This window comes from Zingiber officinale, chromosome 2A (assembly GCF_018446385.1).
Source record: "Zingiber officinale cultivar Zhangliang chromosome 2A, Zo_v1.1, whole genome shotgun sequence".
NCBI lineage: Eukaryota > Viridiplantae > Streptophyta > Magnoliopsida > Zingiberales > Zingiberaceae > Zingiber > Zingiber officinale.
The window spans coordinates 97938049-97957615 of record NC_055988.1 but is presented as its reverse complement, the minus strand read 5'-3'; positions in this window follow the sequence as shown (position 1 = coordinate 97957615).

The following is a 19567-nucleotide window of genomic DNA, read 5'->3' as shown; positions in this document are numbered from 1 at the left end:
TTATCTTTTGATCTAAGGATCCTATTCTTTAACTTGTTTTAAGTCTTTTAAAGACTTGTTAGTGTGTGTGACCCAATAGGTTCTCGGTTTATCTTGATCGTCCATAATTAACTGCTTAATTATAGAACGATCATGAGTGATGCCTAGTAGTACATCATGATCCCCAATTAGTCAGAAAATCATAGTTAATCTTAGAACTAATTCTAAATCCTTCAGCAGCTACAGTGAGTCGTGCCTTATTTCTTTCACTCATCTTATACCCACTTAGTTCAGGACATGATCTATGTGTCTGCCCCCACTAGACTGACTACATCACACTTAGCCTAAGTAATACTTTCACTTTCTATGGATTCAAATTACTCATACATGTGTCTAAGAGTCTCGCACTCTTAACATGTAATGCTTTGGCCAAAGACTTTGAGTAATAATCCTAACGAGTGGGCATAGGGTATACGTCTCCTCGCAAGGAGTGGTGAATCCTCTATGTGCTATCCAAACATCTTCGAGCATTTTGACTTATACTCAATTATCTCGGGTCCACATCTCAATGAGGTGCTTGCTTTAGATGTTAAAGTATAAGTCTCCATAACCAAAATGACTTATATACCTCAAGTCTAAGGAAACTTGCACTCAAGCTATAGTAAGAGTTTCACAGACACATCCATATATGTAGATAACTATATGAAGTCTTATAGCGAGTCACTCCAATGAACTAGTTACCATAACTAGTATCCATATTTAACTCTCGACATCCTAATGTCTCCAGCCAGTGAGAAAATAACTACTTGGCTAACTAAGGAGTATAACTCGTGCTAGTCTTATAGAATTGATGATATCCGAATGCTTTAATTTGACGACTAGGGAAATTTTAATACGTTCATAATTACACATATAGAGATAATTAGTAGTTGTGATCCAATTACAATTTCTCTCATGCTATGAATTGTATTGTGGATATTCAGTAAATGAGTTTAAGATAATCAAATATATAATATGCACTCAAATAGTGAATCTATATTTAGTAAAAATCATAAGGCGATTGTCTTAGAACATCTCTCAAAATCTAACATGTTCTACTTTAGTACCAAGGTACCTAGGATATAATCGGTGGACCATACAGTCGGTCAAACTTAACAGACTTAGTTCCCCTTTCCTTGAGCACAAGTCTCTTAGCATACGAGCAGTCGATCCAAAGGGCTGGTTGGAATTACGACTCATCACTCTACTCAGTGCCAAGATATATAGAATAACCCCGAATGGCCCTAACGCAACCAGACATACGGGGTTCAGCTCCCTATCTTTCAGTAGTTTCCCAATCGGATCTTTCGGGACTTGGATCCCCGCTCTCCAAAAATAGACATCACAATATATAGTAGGTTGGCTATAGATCAGGCTAGGATACCTCGGTCGAGAAAAGATACGGTCGTGCTAGATCCAGGGGACAATATTGTCATAGAATCGCAACAACTTGTCAAAAAATAATGACTATTCACCAGAAAATATTCTGATATTTGACATATACCTGCAACAGAACCTTCTTCTGAGAGTGGTTAAACAATTTTCATCATTATTGCGACAGTTACAAAAGACTGTTCATTTACATGTAACGGAAGATTACTCGGAGGAAAAATGTACACCTTCCATTATCCAATATCTTCTGATATCGAATATTCCTTGTCGCTTCATTATTGCGGAGGTTATGATAGGTGATATAAAAAGGGGGTTCTCTCCGTTGAGTTACATAATATTTTTTTGGGCATACACATCTACTGTTCATCTTTTTCACTTTTCGCTTGACCACCTTATTGACTTGAATGTCGGAGTACCTATGCCAGAGACCTCTTCTTTGATTCTTGCTTTAACATTTTGTTTGAGTTCTCTGGTGTGCACAGAAAGGAAGGTTCGGTGTCGTCTCTTCTTCAGCTCGAAGTCTTCTCCTAATAAAAAAATAAAACTACCTATCTAGCACGTCATCTCTTCAGCTTTCAAATAAGATCAATATTATAGATGTCTCAATATATTTTATTAATTTAAAATAACAATCATATGATAACTATTAATAGGGTAAAAGTTAAAAGTCATTAAAAAAATTCAATGTTAAAATATATTAATGGTAAGGATAATTATTATGCAATTATAACCCTTATGATCCAGTAACTACTAAATAATTATAGTAATTATAATTTCGGACTTGTTACCATTTCTAACGTTGATAGATCAGTATTAACCAGGAGTATTTATATTATAATAGTTATGAATTATAACTACTATAAAATTAAAATTATGCTGCAATACGAATTAAATTATTCATATTTGCAGCCATTAGGAATCCTGCATATTTACTATAACAGTTTCAAAAATAAAAATAAAAATAAAAATAAAAAAATACCCAAAATTAACGGCAATTTATAAAAAAACTGCATTCAGCTTTTTTTTTAATTTAAGAAAAGACGTATTATACTTTGTTAATTACTAATTTAAGAAAAGACTTATTATACTTTGTTAATTATAAAGGACGTACTAATTTATTTGATTTTCTTATTTCACCTCTCCTATCAACTATATGCAACTTCAATCTTTCTCCTCTCTCTAACCTCTCTACTCGTGGAAAGCTAATCTCTCTCTCATCTATCAATTTATTCTATTCAAATTTATTTTTCTTCAAAACACCTCGACCAAGGAAGACCAAAACATATAATAGATAACATATTTAAACTTCCTACCACCTCAGAAATTTACAGGACCTGAAATGAGTGTAATCGGAGCTCTCTAGGTCAATCAGTGGGTTTTGATCGAAACTCATTGATTAACCTAGAGAGTTCCGATTGCACCGATTTCAGGTTTTGTAGATTTCTGAGGTTACAAGGAGTTCAAATATGTTATCCATTGCTTATTTAGGCTTCTCCAGAGGTATTAAATTAAATGTTATTGAAAGAATGGATTGATATCACACAAACGTTAAGCCTCATATAAAACCCCACCTTCAGAGAAGACGAAATAAATAATGAAGAGCATATTTGAACTCCTTGCAACCTCAAGAATTTATAGGAACTGAAATGAGTAGTGCAATTGAAACTCTTTACATTGATTAATGAATATCAACTGAAATCGGCCAAAATCCCACGTTGGGTCTTCATATCAGGTCCAACGTGGCCATAATATGAGTTCATATTAGGCCCAACATGGGCCTAATATAAGTTCATATCAGGCCCAACGTGGGCTTGATATAAGTTCATATCAGGCCCAACGTGGGTGTAATATGAGTTCATATCAGGCCCAATATAGGCCTGATATAAGTTCATATCAAGCTTAACGTGAGTCTGATATGAACTCATATCAGGCTCAATGTGGGCCTGATATGAACTCATATCAGGCCCAATGTAGGATTTTAGCCGATTTCGGTCAAAATCCATTAATCAACCAAGATAGCTCCGATTACACCCATTTCAAGTCCTGTGGATTCCTGAGGTTGCAAGGATTCTAAATATGTTCTCCATTGTTTAATTTTGGCTTCTCCAGAGGTGAGACTTTATATGATTTCATATCAAGTCCAACATGGGATTTTGGCCGATTTTGATCGAAATACAATAATCGACCTAAAGAACTTTGATTTTATCAATTTTAGGTCCTGTGAATTCTTGAGGTTGCAATGAGTCTAAATATGTATTCCATTGTTTATTTTGACTTCTTTGAAAGTAGAATTTTATATCAGGCTCAATGTCATATTTTAGATAATTTTTTAAATAATATTTTAACACATTTGGAGAAGCCAAAATAAACAATGGATAATATATTTAAACTCAGTGTAACCTTGTAAATCCACAGGACCAAAAATGAGCGTAATCGAAGTTCTCTAGGTCAAATAGTGGGTTTCCGTCAAAGCCCACTAATTGACCTAGAGAGCTCTGATTGCACTCATTTCAGGTCATGGATTTCTAAGGTTGCAAGTGTTGGTGCTGTTGGAACCCGAAAGAGTTTTAATGTGATCAAATAAGTTAAGTTAGGTCTTGTTTTGTCTAACCCTTGTGTCTAAGTGTGCAGGAGCTTATGAACACAGGAAGTCGAGCGGAAGACGCGGCTAACGAGAAGGGCGGCACGGGGAGAGAGCCGACGGGCTCAGTGCGTCCGAGGGACAAGGTAACCGCGGAAGAGTACATCGGTGGACGAGAAGAGCGTACGCGACGTTTGAGGGACGAGAAACTGGGAAGGAAGGCTGCCCGAGGAGAAGGCCGGAACTTGGGTTCGGGTGAGCCCTATTCTGGATGGCTGAGATCACCCAAGCTAGCGGAGCTGGAACAGAAGACCCAGACCGAGACGAGCTGAACCGGAGCAGTGGAACCGGACCACAAAAAGTCAACTGGGTTGACTTAAGTGGTCCGGGCGCTCGAAACCATTCCGGGTGCCCGGAAGTGGATTTTGACCAGATCGAGGTTTGACTCGATCTGAACGTTAGGGGATAAAGTTTTATCCCCCCCCCCAGGGCGCTCGGAACCCTTCGGGGTGCCCCGAACAGTGCTATAAATATAGCACTGATTTGCACAGTTTATTTACTTCACTTGTAATCAGTTTCTCTATGCTTTACTTTTCTGTTTGTGCTGTCAATGTTGTAAAGAGGCTACTCCGCCCGAAGGAGATCATCAAATAGTGCATCGTATTCGTCTTGGATTAGCAATCTTCTGATTGCAAACCAAGTAAATCCGCTGTGTCTGTTTTCTTTTAATTAGTCTATGTTTTTTTTTATTACAAGTGTTTGTTATTTAGTTGAAAATCTGAGAAAAGTTAGATTTATTTTTTCAGGGCAATTCACTCCTCCCCTCTTGTCAGCCTCCAAAGGGACCAACAAGTGGTATCAGAGCAAGGCGCTTCAGGAGGACTAATTGCCGATCGAAGCAATGAGATGGCCGGACCAAGCATTGTTCCACCAAAATTCGAGGGGGCTTCGCACACTGGAAGCGTCGTATGGAGGTATTCCTGAAAACTAATTTCGAAATTTGGTTAATTATAAAGTATGACTTTGTAGCTCCGACGATCAGAATGGAGAAGAAAAAGAAGAGAGCCAGTGGACAAAGAATGAGCAGAATGATTCCGTAGCGAACAACCGTGCGGAATATCACCTGCTGAGCGTGTTGCCGCCTCAAGAAGTCAACCGCATCGGAAGCTACTCGTCGGCCAAAGAACTCTGGGAGAAGTTCTAGGAGCTCCACGAAGGAACATCCGAAGCCAAGCTAGCAAGAAGAGACATCCTCCGGAACAGACTGACAAACATCTGTCTGGAAAAAAGTGAGAAGGTAGTCGATCTACATGCGAAGGTAAAGGAATTGATTACTGGTCTCGAGAACCTCGGTGAAACGGTAACAAACCGGGACACCATACGCTACACACTCAATGTGTTTCCTAGAACTCCAGAATGGACATCAATCGTCGACGCCTACTATATTTCAAAAGACCTGGAGGTAAGTACTTTAGAAGAATTGTTCTCTACTCTTGAATTACATGAAACTAGGTGTGCAGGGACAACAAAGGAATCAAGCCAGATGATCGCACTAAACGCAACCAAGAAGGATGAACCCGAGTCAGATTCAGAAGAGGATCAGGAAGCATATATGGTAAGAAATTTTAAAAAGGTTTTTAGATCTAATAAATTTAAAGAAATGCAGAATAAAAAGAATCCAAGAAATAGAAGAAGGATACATTGCTACCAGTGTCAAAAGGAAGGACACTTAAAAGAAGACTGCCCAGAACTAAAGAAGGACAAAGTCAAGATACCCTAGAAGCACAAGAATCTAAAAGCAACTTGGGGCGATAGTTCATCGTCTGAGTTCGAGATTCAAGAATATGCTAGGATAGCACTGATGGCAAGCTATGAAGGGCAAAGTACATCAGAACCCAACATCGATGAAGGGGGAGGGACGTCGGATAAATGCAGCGAAGCAGGGGGAGAGTCAGACTTCAAGTCTGATATGGTAAGTGAGGTATATCTCTTACCTCCTGATCAGCTTTATTTTGGTATTAAAGCTATGGCTAAGTCTATGTACAAATTTAAAGGTAAAAATACTGAATTCAAAAATGAAAACTTAGAAATAAAAAGAACTTTAGCAAAATATGTCTATTAGAGGATTTTGATAAGATTAAATTTGAAAATGAAAAATTAAAAGATGAAATAGAAAGATTGAAAAACTCTACTTGTTCAAATATTTCTGGTTTTAAAAATTATAGAGGACTAAACTGGTACTATAGGTTTCACCAAAGTCAAATCAGAAAAATAGCAAAAGCCTATGCGCCTAGAAAATACTTGATTAACCCTGTAGGAAGAAACCTCTATTGGGTTCCAAAAACTTGCTTAATTTAAAAATCAAAATTAGACTTAACATTTTTAGCAAAAGAATTAAACATGTAATTTCTTTATGCGGCTTTGTCTAGAAAGTGGTTGTTGCTCCAATAACCAAGAAGGCCTAGTGCCTCGTCACTGCCTGGAAGCCAAGTATCGAAATGCAAAGTTTAATTGACTGACTGAAAAAGTATTAATTTAAATCACTTAATGCTTTAAAAGAGTTATTTAATTTGTTCTAGAAAACATATTCAAAAATATTTTTTTACTTATGAAAATTTCTTCTAAATTCTGAATTATGTTTGAAACTTAATTTTTTAATTTGAAACTTAAAAATTATGTTTGTCAAACACTTCGAAATTTCTTTTAAGTTAGATTTTTTTTTTTTTTTTGCAATTTACCTTAATTTTTTTATTATGAAATTTCTTTTAAGTTAGAATTTACCTTAAACTTGTTAAAAGGAACCCCATTTTTATGTGATCAAAGATGGTCTAGGGGGAGGTACACATTCTTTAAATTGAAAAATCTTTTGGACTTATTTGCAAATTAATTGTTTTTATTGCATATGTTTACCCTAGCTTAACTTGGGTTGCTCACATCAAAAAGGGAGAGATTGTTGGAACCCCAAAGAGCTTTGATGTGATCAAATAAGTTAAGTTAGGTCCTGTTTTGTCTAACCCTTGTGTCTAAGTGTGAAGGAGCTTAGGAACACAGGAAGTCGAGCAGAAGACGCGGCTAATGAGAAGGACGGCACGAGGAGAGAGCCGACGGGCTCGGTGTGTCCGAGGGACGAGGTGACCACGGAAGAGTACACCGGTGGAGAGAAGAACACACACGACGTTCGAGGGACGAGAAACCAGGAAGGAAGGCTGCTCGAGGAGAAGGCCGGAACTTGGGTTCGGGTGAGCCCTATTCCGGATGGCCGAGATCACCCAAACTAGTGGAGCCGAAGCAGAAGACCCGGACCGAGACGAGCTGAACCGGAGCAGTGGAATCGAACCACAAAAAGTCAACTGGGTTGACTTAAGTGGTCCGGGCGCCGGGATCCATTCCGGGCGCCCGAAACCATTCCGGGCACCCAGAAGTGGATTTTGATCAGATCGAGGTTTGACTCGATCTGAACGTTGGGAGATAAAGTTTTATCCCCCCAGGGCGTTCGGAACCCTTCGGGGAGCCCCGAAAGTGCTATAAATATAGCACTGATTTGCACAGTTTATTTACTTCACTTGTAATCAGTTTCTCTACGCTTTACTTTTCTGTCTGTGCTGTCAAAGTTGTAAAGAGGCTACTCCGCCCGAAGGAGATCATCAGATAGTGCGCCATATTCATCTTGGATTAGCAATCTTCTGATTGCAAACCAAGTAAATCCTCTGTGTCTGTTTTCTTTTAGTTAGTCTCTACTTTTTTTTATTACAAGTGTTTGTTATTTAGTTGAAAATCTGAGAAAGGTTAGATTTATTTTTTCAGGACAATTCACCCCTCCCCTCTTGCCAGCCTCCAAAGGGACCAACAGGTGCAGTTTGCACTAACGGTTTAATTCAGGTTTTGATGAATGACAAGTAAGTTAAGTTAAGTTTTATTGTGATCTAACCACTTGATTAAGTGTGCAAGAGAAGTCCAGATAGGTCGATGTCAATGGGCCAATCAGATAGTTGGTATGAAGTCCAGATAAGTCAATGAGCTGACCAAATATCTGGCGAGAAGTCCAACTAAGTCAACGGGTCGACTGGATAGCTGGCATGAAGTCTAAACAGGTCGATGGGCTGACAGGATGTTTGGCAAATTGGTAAGTTAAGGTAAGTCACTAGAGGAGAGTGACCTTGTGAGGACGCGTCCTCGTTGAGGGATAGTAGGCGTCAGTCTAGTTTAGGTCCATTTGGGATCCCTAAACTAAAACCTTGACTAGTTCCTGGTCTTGAGAGGACAGGAACTAATTACTACTCTTTATTATTAATTATTATTGTCCTAATACTTATATTGTAGGTTATTTGGACTAACATTATTTTGCAGGACAAAGGAGAAAATTTGCCTTTAGATGAACAGTGTCTGAAGGGGCCTTCAAGCAGTGAAAGTGCATTCATACTGTTCATAGAAGGCGCCTTCCATAGCTATAGAAGGTGCCTTCCATAGGATAAATTTTGGACACAGTCGCGAATAAGTGTCGGGTTGCTCGAGATTAAATTTACCAGGTTGAAGGCGCCTTCAACAGCTATGGAAGGTGCCTTCTAAGCCCTATTTAAGGCAATCTCGAGAAGACTTTGACAGAACACTGATATACAAGCTACTGCGTATCCATTTGAGCTTTTGATTGCTCCAGACTTCTACTATGACTCTGCTGTAAAGCTACTGTGCCCGACGACTATTCCGAGGACTTTCGATCGTGGTCGGTAGACCGACAATGACACACAAGCGCTCTCATTTCGATCCTTAAGTGTCGGTAATGAATTTTGTTTGTGTACTTAATTTCTGCAAAAGGACAAGTGCAGTGTATTGCACTTGTTCTAATCCTTTTTGTACTTGATTCCCTCTTTCGGAGGTACCGGAAGAGGTTTTTAGTGGGATCACCCATCGGTAGGCCTGCGAGACCTGAGTCTTGGAGTAGGAGACGCTGAAGACTCCAAACTAAGTAAACTGATTGTGTTTTCTTGTGGTTTTTGTTTTCGATTTCTTATTTACTTTCCGCAGTGTTCACACTCACGAATTTAAAAATGAGAACACAAGTTTTTGAAAATCACGCGATTCACCCTCCCTTATATGCATATCAATCCAATAAGCAGTATAAAAGCAGGTTCTGCTCTGAATTGATACAACCACCAATCAAGCCGGGGGAAAACGTTTTCAGTTTTTTTCTATCTGAATTAGTAAAACTTTACCTATTCAGATAATTTTTTTTTCAGTTTTTGGTTTTAACTCAAAGTTAGTGCAACACCTCTCGAGTTCTTCTATTTTTTTTATCTCAAACACTACTAATCCAAGAACAAATCTTGGGACCTCCTTTTTCTTTTTCTCTTTGTTTGTAAGATTCATGGCCCAAAATGAGGGATACAACACCGTCCATCCTCCCCTCTTCAACGGTGATGACTTCCCGTACTGAAAGAAGCGGATGGAGGTATACTTAAAGATCAATTTTGACCAATGGTTTAGCATCACCAGAGGCTACAAGGCTCCCATCAACAACAGCGGAATTCCAATGGAGTCAAAACATTGGAATCCGGAAATGAAAAAGAAGGCTCAGATCAATTTCAAGGCTCTCAACACAATTAAGTGCAGGCTAATGAAGGAAGAACTGAACCGCGTTGGCCCACACGAAAATGTGAAGGAGCTGTGGGATAAACTCATCAAATTGCATGAGGGGACCAATGATGCAAAGGTAATAAAAAGGGATTTTTATTTGAATAAATTATTTAACATAAAAATGTAGGAAGGAGAATTTGCGAGTTAACTACATGCAAGGATAAAAGATAACCTACATAGGCTTCATACAATCGACCATCAAATGGAGAATCGAGACTTAATAAGGTATGCGCCAAACGTGTTTCCTTGAAATGTACTGTGGGCACCCATCGTAAATGCCTATAAGATTTCGAGGAATTTGTCTAAATTAAAATTAGATGAATTGTTTTTCAAATTAGAGTTACACGAACATACCAACGCCAAAACTGAGAAAGGTATTGCTCTTATTGCAGGAACGTCAAAAGAGAATACCAGAACCAAACAAGAATTAGAAGTTGAGACTGACCAAGACTCAGATGATGAAGAACACCTGGTGAACTTGGTAAGACAAATGTTCACCAGGAGAAAGAAGAATTTCTCAAAAAGGGACCTATAGAAGATCAACTCAACATCAAATAGAAACAAAACAAACGTCACATGTTTCAGGTGCAACAAAAAGGGGCATTACAAGAATAGTTGCCCGAATTTGGATAAAAAGAAGGCCCTCAACGATGTGGGATGAATCATCCGGAGATGAATCAGACAGCGGAGAACCGAAGCACACCAACTACCTCGCATTGATGGCTTATGAATCAGAATCAGAGAACGAATCGAAAGACGGGTCCGAACCTGAATCGAGCTACGAGTCCACACTCGTTTCCGAAGGTTTCGATGAAGTATACTTTACTTTAAGCAAAAGATTTTTTTTAATTATTGCATGTTTAAATAAGAAATTAACTAACTCTGAAAATTACATAAACAAACTAATAAAAGAAAATAACAAACTTAATAAACACTTAAAATCAAGTTCAACAATTGAACCAATTCAAGCTGAAATCCCAACTCAAGTTGCAAAACTTGAGGAGAATAATTTTAGACTGAAAAATGAAATAATTAAACTAAAAGAATTACTACAAAAATTCACAACTAGATCCAAGTACCTCGACATGAAACTTGGGTCACAAAGAGTTGTGTACAATAAGTCCAGACTCGTATACAAGTCCAGCTCAACCAACAAATCCTTTATATCCTTAGTTAATCAAAATAAGACCCAAACTAATGCTTGGGCTCCAAAAGCGTGCCTAACCACGTGAGTAGGAATTAACCAATATTATGTACCTAAGAATGAAATCTATTATATAAAATCAAATCCAACTAAAACCTTAAATTCAAACCAAAATAAATCTTCAAAACTAAATTCTAAACTTAAAAACAAAACAAAATCAAACCTAAATCTAAAAGATAAAATAAAATCAAACAAATAAAATTACCATTAAGTCCACTATAATTATAAAAGTAATTGACACAAATCCAAAACTTAAAAATCAAACTTAACAATTCATAGGGAGGCTCCAAATTAGTTGGCATTTACAAAATAATAACTTACCCGACTGGGTAATTAGGACTAGCTAAAATAGGGACAACAGTTTAACTTGACAAATGTACTGGTGAAGTTTTGGATGATAGTAGGTTAGGGAAACTCTGTCTATGCATGTCTAAGAATATATGACTTCGACCTGATACATTTGGCTTAGTGGAACTAACTGAAGCTACCCCTTACAAATCCTAACTAATTAAACCAAGATTTTGTACTAAGTTCAGTGGATGAGACTATTTGAAAAACCTTAAAGACATGGTTACTCTAATGATGTCCAGGTGACTCACCATAGCCCAAAAGTTTATCTAAAGAATGTCTGTTTGTTGAACCCAAAGCTAAACTTGAATCTAACATAAAGTTAAACTAAACCCTGAAATTAAATTTAACCAATCTCACAAAAGTATAAGATTCCCTGATTGAAAACGTAGATCAAGTGAGATGACTAAGGACCTAAACTCAAAAATTAAACTTAAACTTAAACTTAAATTAAACCTAAAATTAAAAACTAAAATTAAACCTAGAATTAAAAATTAAACTTAAACCTAAAATTAAAAATTAAATTTAAAATTAAAATTTAAAATTTAAATTAAATTAAAAGTGAAATTAAATTAAATTAAATTAAATTAAAACTAAAATTAAAATTAAAATTAAATTAAATTAAAAATAATTAAATTTAATAAGGATTAAATTAAATTAAATTAAATACCAATATTAATTTAATTAAACACTAAAATTTAAATTGAATTAAACATATTTTAATTAATGTATCATATATAAATTATTTTAAAAAATTATTTTAAAATCTTTTAAAAATCCTTTAAAAAATTTTAAAAATATTTTTAAAAACTTTCTTTTAAATATCCTTTAAAATTTATTTTAAAAAATATTTTAAAAATCTTTTAAAAATTATTTTTAAAAATTATTATTTCAAAATCCTTTAAAAAATTATTTTAAAAATCTTTTAAAATTATTTTAAAAACCCTTTAAAAATTATTTTAAAAATCTTTTAAAAAATATTATTTCAAAATCCTTTAAAAAAATTATTTAAAAAATATTTTTAAAATCCTTTAAAAATCTTTTAAAAAGTATTTTAAAAAACTTTTAAAAATTATTTTAAAAAATATTTTAAAATTTATTTTTAAAATATTTTAAAATTTATTTTTAAAATATTTTAAAATTTATTTTAAAAATCCTTTACAAAATTATTTTAAAATCCTTTAAAAAATATTTTAAAACCCCTTTAAAAAAAATCTTTTTTAAAAAAACTTAACTTACAACTTAAATCTTTATTAACAAACGATCAAAATTCAATTAACTAAAACTTTAAACTAAATTATATAATTAATAATTAAATAATTAAAATTTAATTGTTTATTCTAATATTATTTAAGATTTAACTTAACTTGATTAGTACCCTAATTTAATCAAATTAAAACATTAACTTTATTCAAATTTACTTTAAATTAAATTTGACTTTACATTAAAAAGTTAATTAAAACTTAACCTTAATTAAACTTTAATTTCAACGTCAATCAAAATCTTTACATTACTTTGACTAAATCATAATTTATATTAATTAAAGATGGACTCTAATTGCACATTAATTTTACTTAACTTTGTTTACTAACTTTAACAAATTTAACTATGAATTAATTCAAACTTACAACTTAGTTAATCCTAACTTTACATTAATCAATAATTTGTTTAAGTTAAACCTATTCAAAATGTAAAATTAACTCATTCAGTTAATATGAAATGTAAGTTGTTTTAATCAAATACGTATTAAATTATTGAAATGAGTTAAGTAAAAGTTAATCGATAAATCATTGAAAATAATTAACTATTATTGAATTAATAACAAATTATTTCATTTAACCTAAAACTTAATTTTAACTTAATATACCTAAATCTAAGGGTATTATTTGAATAATTGAACTTATCAAACTTATATAAGAAATTATAATAGATATATAGAATATACTTATGTAAATAATATATTTGTTGAAGATAATTATTACTGACACTACTTTCTTTAAAACTCTCAGGTAGAACTTCTTATAGTTAACAAAGATAATCAGATGATGCTAGGTTAAGGGGGAGCAAGAGTCTTGAAAATATGTTGCACAATTTAACATGCCCCGACTCTAGTACAAATTAAAGGGGAGTGTTACCTTAAAGGGGAGAAAAAGTTCAACTATTTTGAAAATGTTTTGAAAATATTAATTTCAAAATATATTTACTTAAACTCTTTGAAAATGTTTTTAAAATTTATTACAAAGTTTCAAAATTATATGTTCGAAAATTTGAAGAGATTAAACTTTAAAAATTATAAAATTACTTTAAAAATGGATGACTTAGAGAGTATTTTTGAAAAATGTTTTAACTTATCTGTTGAAAATTTTTTTTATGCATTCAAACATGTTTTTAATAATTTTTGAAAACATTATTTTTTAATTTTTTTTTAAAAAAAATAATTTTAATTTTTTTTTTAAAAAATCATAAAATTATTTTAACAATCTTTTTGAAAAAAAAATTTCTTCAAACTTATTTTAAAAATTTTAAAATAGTTACTTAGAAATTTTTGAAAAAGATTACTCAGATATTTTGGAAACAGATTACTCAAAATTTTTTTTAAGAAATCACCTTGAAAAATGTGTTGAAAATACATCATTTGAAAAAAAAATCTATTTTCAAAACCATATTTCAAATTTTATTTTTTATTTGCCTTAGAAACTTTTTGAAAGGTTCCTTGCAAATAATTTGGAAATCTCTTTGAAAAATATTTTTAGAATATTTTGTGAAGTTATTGTGTAAAAATTATTCTTAAGATGTTAGGAAAATTACTTTGAAGAATTATTTTTTTTTTGACTATCTTTTACCTTATAAATATGTATTAAAAAGTTTTTTTTAATTACTCTGCAAATAATTTGCTGCAAAAGTATTAAAACATTAGAAATCTCTTTTCTAATTTCCCGTAGAAAAGTTTTTTTTAAATAACTTTGAAATTGTTACTTCGTAAATTTGATTTAAAATTATTTTAGGGGAGGATTGATTTTAAAAATATTTATAAATTCTAATTTATTCTCTATATTTTATCATTTTAAAATGATAAGAGTTTTCAAAACTATTTTGAACGTATTTTAACATATGTTGATTATTAATTTTTTTTAACTTCACCAAGTAATCCTAAAAATTATCCTATTGTCAAATTTTTTTCTGATTACTTTACTTAACACATTTTTTTTTTGCTTGGTTGTCTATTCATGTTTTTGATGAATGTCAAAGGGGAAGGTTTAGGGATTAAGTTAGCAAACACTAAACTGAAAAGTTAGCAAACACCGAAATCCAAATAACTTAAACCATATCATTTGTCTATTTATGTTTATATTGTTTCCAAACTTAACTCAGGTTGTCATTGCATCAAAAAGGTGGAGATTATTGGTGCAGTTTACACTAACGGTCTAACTCAGGTTTTGATGAATGACAAGTTAAGTTAGGTTTTGTTGTGATCTAGCCACTTGATTAAGTGTGCAAGAGAAGTCCAGATAGGTCGATGGGCTGACCGGATATATGACAGGAAATCCAGCTAGGTCAACGGGCCGACCGGATAGCTGGTACGAAGTCTAGATAGGTCGACAGGCTGACCAGATATCTGGCGAGAAGTCCAGCTGGTCAACGGGTCGACCGGATAGCTGGCATGAAGTCCAGACAAGTCGACAGGTTGTCTAGATGTCTGACAAATTAGTAAGTTAAGGTAAATCACTAGAGAAAAGTGACCTTGTGAGGACGTGTCCCTGTTGAGGGACAGTAGGTGTCGGTCCAGTTTAGGTCCATTTGGGATCCCTAAATTAAGACATTGACTAGTTCCTAGTTCTGGGAGGATAGGAACTAATTACTACTCTTTATTATTAATTATTATTGGCCTAATACTTGTGTTGTAGTTTATTTGGACTAACATTATTTTGCAGGACAAAGGAGAAAATTTACCTTTGGATGAACAGTGTCCGAAGGCGTCTTCAAGCAGTGAAAGTGCCTTCATACGGTTCATAGAAGGCGTCTTCCATGGCCATGGAAGGCACCTTCCGCAGGATAAATTTTGGACACAGCCGCGGATAAGTGTTGGGCTGCTTGGGATCAAATTTACCAGGTTGAAGGTGCTTTCAACAGCTATGGAAGGCGCCTTCCAAGCCCTATTTAAGGCAGTCTTGAGAAGGCTTTGACAGAACACTGATGTAGGAGCCATTGCGCATCCGTTTGAGCTTCTGACTGCTCCAGGCTTCTACTACGACTCTACTACAAAGCTACTATGCCTGACGACTATTCCAAGGACTTCTGATCACTGTCAGTAGATCGACAACAACACACAAGCGCTCCCATTTTGATCCTTAAGTGTCAGTAATGAATTTTGTTTATGTACTTAATTTCTACAAAAGAACAAGTGCAATGTGTTGCACTTGTTCTAATCCTTTTTGTACTCGATTCCCTCTTTCAGAGGTACCGAAAGAGGTTTTTAGTGGATTATCCATCGGTAGGTCTGCGGGACCTGGGTCTTGGAGTAGGAGTCGTCGAAGGCTCCGAACCAAGTAAACCGACTGTGTTTTCTTGTGGTTTTTATTTTTGATTTCTTATTTACTTTCCGTTGCGTTTACACTCATGATTTTAAAAACGAGAAAACAAGTTTTTGAAAATCATGTGATTCAGCCCCCCTCTCACATGTGTATCGATCCAATAACAAGGAGTTCAAATATGTTATCCATTATTTATTTCGATTTCTCCAGAGGTATTAAAATGTTATTGAAAGAATTGGCTGATATCTCACAAATATTGGGTCTGATATAAAATCTCACCTTCAGAGAATTCAAAATAAATAATGAAAGACATATTTAGACTCCTTGCAATCTCAAAAATCCACAGAAACTGAAATGGATGCAATCGGAACTCTCTAGGTCAATTAGTGGATTTCGGTTAAAATCTATTATTTATTTCGGCTTCAACGGAGGTGAGATTTTATATCAAGCCCAACGTATGTGAGATATCAATCGATTCTTTCAATAATATTTTAATACCTCTAGAGAAGCCAAAATAAATAATGGATAGCATATTTAAACTCATTGCAGTCTTAGAAATTCATAGGACCTGAAATGGATGTAATCAAAGTTCTTTAGGTCAATTAGTGGGTTTCGATCAAAATCCACTGATTGACCTAGAGAGTTCTGATTGCACTCATTTCAAGTTATGTGAATTTCTGAAGTTGAAAGGAATTCAAATATGCTATCTATTATTTATTTAGGCTTCTCTAGATATGTTAAAATGTTATTAGAAAAATTGGCTAAAATCTGACATTGGTCCTGATATAAAATCCTACTTCCATAAAAGCTTAAATAAATAATGGAGTACATATTTAGACTCCTTGCAACCTCAGGAATCTACAAGACCTGAAATGGGTACAATCGAAGCTCTCTAGGTTGATTAATGGATTTCGATTGAAATCGGCTGAAATCTCACATTGGGCCTGATATGAAATCATATAAAATCTCACTTCCGAAGAAGATGAAATAAACGATGGAGTATATATTTAGACTCCTTGCAACCTCAAGATTCCACAAGACCTGGAATGAGTATAATTAGAGCTCTCTAAGTCGATTAATGGATTTCGATCTATTTTGGTTGAAATCCATTAATCGACCTAGAGAGCTCTGATCGCACCCATTTCAGTTTCTGTGGATTCCCGAGGTTGCAAGGAGTCTAAATATGATCTCCATTATTTATTTTGACTTCTCCGAAGGTGGGATTTTATATCAAGTCCAACGTTTATGTGATATCAACTGATTCTTTCAATAATATTTTAATACCTATAAAGAAACCAAAATAAACAATGGATAACATATTTAAATTCCTTACAACCTAAGAAATCTACAGAATTTGAAATGAGTGTAATTGGAGCTCTCTAGCTCAATGAGTGGGTTTTGACTGAAATTCACTAATTGACCTAGAGAACTCCGATTACACTCATTTTAGGTCCTGTGGATTTCTGAGGTTGCAATGAGTTTAATTATACTATTCATTGTTTATTTCGGTTTCTTCGGATGTGTTAAAATATTATTTGAAAAATTGGCTAAAATTTGACATTGGACCTAATATAAAATCTCACTTCCGAAAAAGTCAAAATAAATAATGGAGTACACATTTGGACTTCTTGCAGCCTCAGGAATCTATAGGACCTGAAATGAGTGCAATTAGAACTCTCTAGGTCAATTAATGGATTTCGATCAAAATTGGCCGAAATTCTACAATGGGATTGATATGAAATCATATAAAATCTCACCTCCAGAGAAGCTAAAATAAATAATGGAGAATATATTTAGACTCCTTGCAACCTCAGGAATCCATAAAATTTGAAATGGATCCAATCGAAGCTCTCTAGGTCGATTAATGAATTTTAATCGACCTAGAGATCTTTGATTGCACCCATTTTATTTTTTATGGATTCTTGAGGTTGCAAGGAGTCCAAATATGCCCTCCATTATTTATTTCAATTTCTCTGAAGGTGGGATTTTATATCAGTCCCAACGTATATGAGATATCAGTCGATTCTTTTAATAATATTTTAATATCTTAGGAGAAGCTGAAATAAACAATGGATAGTATATTTAAACTCTTTACAATCTTAGAAATCCATATGATCTGAAATGAGTGCAATCGGAGCTCTCTAAGTCAATCAGTGGATTTTGACCGAAATATACTTATTGACCTAGAGAACTCCGATTACATCCATTTCAGATCTTGTAGATTTCTGAGGATACAATGAGTTCAAATATGTGATCCATTGTTTATTTCGGCTTCTCCAGATGTGTTAAAATGTTATTTGAAAAATTGACTGAAATCTGACATTGAGTCTGATATAAAATCCTACTTCTGAAGAAGTTAAAATAAACAATAGAGTATATATTTGGACTCCTTGCAACCTCAGGAATCCACGAGACCTGAAATGGGTGCAATCGAAGCTCTCTAGATCAATTAATGAATTTCAACCAAAATCGTACATTGTGTCTGATATGAAATCATATAAAATCTCATCTTTGGAGATACCGAAATAAATAATGGAGTACATATTTAGACTCCTTGCAACCTCAGAAATCCACGGGACCTGAAATTGTTGCAATCAAAGCTCTCTAGATCGATTAATGAATTTCAACCAAAATTGGTCGAAATCTTATATTGGGTCTGATATGAAACCATATAAAATCTCATCTTCGGAGACACCGAAATAAACAATGGAGGACATATTTAGACTTCTTGTAACCTCAGGAATCCACAGGACCTGAAATGAATATAATCGGAGCTCTCTAGGTTGATTAATAGATTTCGATCAAAATTGGCTGAAATCCTACGTTGGGCCTAATATGAACTCATATTAGGCCCAACGTGGGATTTCGACCGATTTCGGTTGATTTCAGTTGATATCCATTAATCGACCTAGAGAGCTCCAATTGTACACATTTCAATTCATGTGGATTCCTGAAGTTGCAAGGAGATCCAAATATGCTCTCCGTTATTTATTTTGACTTCTCCGAAAGTATGATTTTATATCAGGCTCAATGTTTGTGTGATATTAACCGATTCTTTTAATAATATTTTAATACCCTGGAGAAAGTGAAATAAATAATGGACAGTATATTTAAACTTTTTGTAACATCAAAAATCGACAAACCTTAAATGGTTGTAATCAGAGCTCTCTAGGTCAATCAGTAAGTTTTGATCGAAACTCACTTCTTGACCTAGAGAGCTCTGATTGTACTCATTTTAAATCCGTGGATTTCTGAGGTGATAAGGAGTTCAAATATGTTATCCATTATTATTTTTGGTCTTTCTTGGTGGAGATGTTTTAAAGAAAATATGTTATCTATTATTATTTTTGATTTTTCTTGGTGGAGATGTTTTAAAGAAAAATAAATTTAAGTAGAATAAATGGATAGATGAGAGAAGTTAACTTTCCATGAAAGTAGAGGAGGAGTGAAGAGAGCGGGAGAGAGATTGAGGTTGAGTCCAGTTGGCGAGAGAAGTAGAATATAAATATTAAATAAATTAATATATCTTTTGATAATTATCAAAGTATAGTATAATACATCTTTTAATTTTTGATATATTCAAAAAGCTAAATGCGCTCTAAGTAAGTTACAGTCAGATTAATCTTAACACATGCAGTGCAGTGATAAGAGGCTCTTAGACATGGCAACATTAACTGAAAAGTTACCACTCTTGCGAATTGAGCATGATATGAAATTCTACATTGAGCTTGATATGAAATCATATAAAATTTCATCTTCAAAGATACCGAAATAAATAATGAAGTACATATTTAGACTCCTTGCAACCTCAAGAATCCATGACACCTAAAATAGGTGCAATCAGAGCTCTTTACATCAATT